We start from the raw sequence: 4,958 nt of genomic DNA on the forward strand, positions 1-4,958 counted from the left end.
CAAGAGGATGCAGATTCCCCTTTATTTGTGGAACTCTGGATTTACAAATTGGCTCAAATATTATAATCGATTGAGGGATTGAGAAGACAAAATGCCTGAACTTCCTCAGTATACTGTAGAAGAAGCATCCAAAGGCTTTGAGGGATTGGAATGTCACAGTGGATTTGTCATATAAGACCTGCTCACTCACCTCCTCAGTATATCCTCGGAAGAGTCCAGAAGATACTCCCTTTTCCAAGGCCTTAGTCACCCCCAATGGAGCAGAGTAGCTAGTGCATATGCCATGGCTACTGAATCACATGAAGAGCCATGAAATAAGCTCACTCACATAGGTACAGATTCAGACAGCAAAATTGGGGAATAAAATAAAGAGCCAGAGATAGGAACGTTCTCATACAGCATTGCTATTTTATGTGCCTGGGGACAGACATAATTGTGAGATTTTTATTAATAGGCAGGAGTAGTGAAAATTATTACAGGACTATGGTGCTTGCTTTGGCAGCACATATACTAAAATTGGAAAAATACAGAGACTACCATGATCCCTGCACTAGGATGACACACAAATTCATGAAGAACTGTGGTACTGAAGCTTACTAGGTTCAAGAATTTATTTCAGTACACCAGCTATCAGACTTAAAAAAGAAAACATGGGATCTGCCTAACAATAAAGTTTTAGTAAAACCCTTCATTTGTGTTTTTACAGCTAGGGGATACATATTATCTTTGCTCGTTAACAGACAAATTTCAGCAACCTCATGGGCCTAGAAATGACACTTTGACACAGCAGTGAGGAGAGAGGTAAACAGGACATAACTACATCCATCAGAGGCCTGTTGAAGGTAAATGCTCAAGACACAGAAGATTTGACAATCAGAAATGGCACTTCAAAAGATTGTGCATGTCTTACATATTTCATATTTTTCCCTGTGATATCTTCAAATTGCTTCCATGGTACCCACACAACTATGCTTTCTCTCTCTCTCTCTCTCTCTCTCTCTCTCTCTCTCTCTCTCTCTCTCTCTCTCTCTCTCTCTCTCCTTTCACGCTACCACTTAGCCCTCTTTCACAGTAATCTTTCTCACATACTTGGGATTTCTTGGTTTAATAGTACTTCCTGATATCTGCTTTTAATTTTCTAGTCTGTTTCTGAATACCTATTTGTCTTATTATCTATATCAGATAAAAATATTTCTGGGGTTCACATTTTTCCCATGAAAAGAATTCATCATCTGAGATTCAGTTTTCTCATTATTTCTTCTAACCACCAGCCCCTTCAAAAAATTGTGGGTTCATAGTATCTCTCATAGAGTCTGAACTCCAGTGGACTTCAGTATTTCTTGCATGATATTGTTTTAAGGCAGAAACTGGCTCCTTATTGCTCGGATATAAATATTCTCTACAGTGCGATTTTTCCTTTTGGGATTAACTTTAGTGTCATTCACTGAATGCTTTCCAGTTCAGCATTTTTCTCCAGGAGTCTGTGAAAAATCACAAGATCTTTTGCAATATTCCAGGGAGGGAGCTGCGTGAACTCAAGCCTTATATCGTATGTAACTATTTTAAACCATAAAAATCACTGTGCTGTGATTAACACTTCTTTACATGTCACTGGGTTTCTAACTTCAAATTATCAATGTTGCTAATGTTACTTTTACTTGATTTATAAATATCCTCATTCCCATAGCTGATGAAGTGATACAAGATTGTAATTATTATCAACTATGCAGGCAGAATACTTTTTTTTTAATTAAAGTTTATTGGCACCTAGAGTTAGTTCTTACATTAACATATATTTGACCCCCTTTACCTTCATCTACCACCCCCCTCCTCCCTGACCGTCTCGTAACCAGTAAACTATTGTCTGTGTCTATGAATTTTTGTTTCTTTCTTTGTCTTGTTCCTTTGTTGCTCTCAGTTTTATGTCACATATATCAGTGAAATCATATGGTTTTCGACTTTTTCTGTGTGACTTATTTTACTTAGCATAATAATCTCAAGATCCATCCATTTTGTCACAAATGGCACTATTTTATATTTTCTTATGGCAGAGTATTATTCTATTGTGTATACAACGTCTGACAATTAAATTTGTGAAATTGTTGCAATGATGTTGCTAACCTTTTTTTGATATCAGAGGGATCACTCATGAATTAGTACCAACTGGACAAACAGTTAACCAAGCTTACTACTTGAAAATGCTAAAAAAGGCTGCGTGAAAAAGTTAGACCACCTGAACATTTTTATTGGAACACCCTCCCTACTCACCTCATCTGGCCCCAATGACTTCTTTTTTTACCTGAAGATAAAGGAAATATTGAAAGGAACACATTTTGATGACATTCAGGACAGCAAGGGTAATACAATGAGAGCTCTGATGGCCAGTCCAGAAAAAGAGTTCCAAAATTGCTTTGAAGAGTGGACTAGGCACTGGCATTGGTGCATAGCTTCCCAAGAGGAACACTTCGAAGGTGACCATAGTGATATTCAGCAATGAGGTATGTAGCACTTTTTCAAGGATGAGTTCGTGAACTTAATTGCCCAACCTTGTATATACTACATCTTCTTCATACAATCATCTATTTTTTTTTTTAATTAAATTTATTGGGGTGACAATTGTTAGTAAAATTACATAGATTTCAGGTGTACAATTCTGTATTACATCATCTATAAATCCCATTGTGTGTTCATCACCCAGAGTCAGTTCTTCCATCACCATATATTTGATCCCCCTTACCCTCACCTCCCCCCCCACCCCCCTTACCCTCTGGCAACCACTAAACTATTGTCCGTGTCTATGAGTTTCTGCTTCTCATTTGTTTGTCTTGTTCTTTTGTTGTTTTTGGTTTATATACCACATATCAGTGAAATCACATGGTTCTCTGCTTTTTCTGTCTGACTTGTTTCGCTCAGCATTACTCTCTCAAGATCCATCCATGTTGTCACAAATGTTCCTATATCATCTTTTCTCACTGCCGAATAGTATTCCATTGTGTATATGTACCACAACTTCTTTATCAATTCATCTATCGAAGGACATTTTGGTTGTTTCCATGTCTTGGCCACCGTAAACAAAGCTGCAATGAACATTGGAGCACACGTGTCTTTATCTCTAAATGTTTTCAGATTTTTTGGGTAGATACCCAGAAGAGGGATTGCTGGGTCATACGGCAATTCTATTTGTAATTCTTTGAGAAACCTCCACACTGCCTTCCATAACGGCTGCACCAGTCTGCATTCCCACCAACAGTGTATGAGGGTTCCTTTTTCTCCACAGCCTCTCCAACATTTGTTATTGTTTGTCTTGTTGATGATAGCCATTCTGACTGGGGTGAGGTGATATCTCATTGTGGTTTTGATTTGCATTTCTCTGATGATTAGTGATGTTGAGCATTTTTTCATATGTCTATTTGCCATTTGTATGTCCTCTTTGGAGAAATGTCTCTTCAAGTCCTCTGCCCATTTTTCAATTGGGTTGTTTGTTTTTTTGTTGTTGAGTTGCATGAGTTCCTTGTATATTCTGGATACTAGCCCCTTATCGGAGGCACTGTTTGCAAAAATCTTCTCCCATTCAGTTGGTGGCCTCTTTATTTTGTCAATGTTTTCTTTCGCTGTGCAGAAGCTTTTAAGTTTCATATAGTCCCATTGGTTTATTTTAGCTTTTACTTCCATTGCCTTTGGAGTCAAGTTCATAAAATGCTCTTTGAACCCAAGGTCCATAAGTTTAGTACCTATGTTTTCTTCTATGCAGTTTATTGTGTCAGGTCTTATGCCTAAGTCTTTGATCCATTTTGAATTAACTTTGGTACATGGTGACAAATAGCAGTCCAGTTTCATTCTTTTGCACGTGGCTATCCAATTCTCCCAGCACCATTTATTGAAGAGGCTGTCTTTGCTCCATTGTATGTTTTTAGCTTCTTTGTCAAAAATTATCTGTCCATATTTATGTGGTTTTATTTCTGGGTTCTCAATTCTATTCCATTGGTCTATGTGTCTGTTTTTCTGACAATACCATGCTGTTTTGATTATTGTGGCCCTGTAGTACAGGCCAAAGTCAGGAAGTGTGATACCTCCATTATAGTTCTTTTTTCTTAAGATTGCTTTGACTATTCGGGGTCTTTTGTGGTTCCAAACAAATCTGATGATTTTTTGTTCTATTTGTTTAAAATATACCATTGGGATTTTGATGGGGATTGCATTGAATCTGTATATTGCTTTGGGTAATATGGCCATTTTAACTATGTTGATTCTTCCAATCCATGAGCACGGAATGTCTTTCCATTTCTTTGTGTCTTCTTCAATTTCTTTCAAAAATGTCTTATAGTTTTCAGCATATAGGTCTTTCACATCCTTGGTTAAGTTTATTCCTAGGTATTTTATTCTTTTTGCTGCAATTGCAAAAGGAATTGTTTTTTGTATTTCTTTTTCTGAGATTTCATTGTTAGTATATAGGAAGGCAATGGACTTTTGTGCGTTGATTTTGTAGCCAGCAACTTTACTGTATTCGTTGATTGTTTCTAATAGCTTTTTGGTGGAGTCTTTAGGGTTTTCTATATATAGCATCATGTCATCTGCAAAGAGTGATAATTTAACTTCTTCATTCCCAATTTGGATGCCTTTTATTTCTTTCTCTTGCCTGATTGCTCTGGCAAGGACTTCCAACACTATGTTGAAAAGCAGAGGTGATAGGGGACAGCCCTGTCGTGTTCCTGAACGTAGAGCAAAGGGCTTCAGTTTTTCTCCATTAATTATGAGATTAGCAGAGGGTTTGTCATATATGGCCTTTATTATGTTAAGGTATTTTCCTTCTATACCCATTTTATTAAGTGTTTTAATCATAAATGGATGTTGTATCTTGTCAAATGCTTTTTCTGCATCAATTGATATAATCATATGATTTTTGTCCTTTATTTTGTTTATGTGATGTATCACATTGATGGATTTGCGGATGTTGAACC

The 4,958-nt window shown here is 37.0% G+C and overlaps 1 non-coding gene across 1 annotated transcript; it reads left to right on the top strand.

Moving 5' to 3' along the window:
• The first annotated feature begins 486 nt into the window (after positions 1-486).
• On the top strand, positions 487-590 carry LOC141567957 (U6 spliceosomal RNA). Its single transcript, XR_012491002.1, has one exon. It is a non-coding gene; the product is annotated as a U6 spliceosomal RNA (small nuclear RNA).
• The last annotated feature ends 4,368 nt before the right edge of the window (positions 591-4,958 follow it).

The sequence above is a fragment of the Rhinolophus sinicus genome, chromosome 6, assembly GCF_057876585.1.
Source record: "Rhinolophus sinicus isolate RSI-liver-muscle chromosome 6, RSI-T2T, whole genome shotgun sequence".
Lineage (NCBI taxonomy): Eukaryota > Metazoa > Chordata > Mammalia > Chiroptera > Rhinolophidae > Rhinolophus > Rhinolophus sinicus.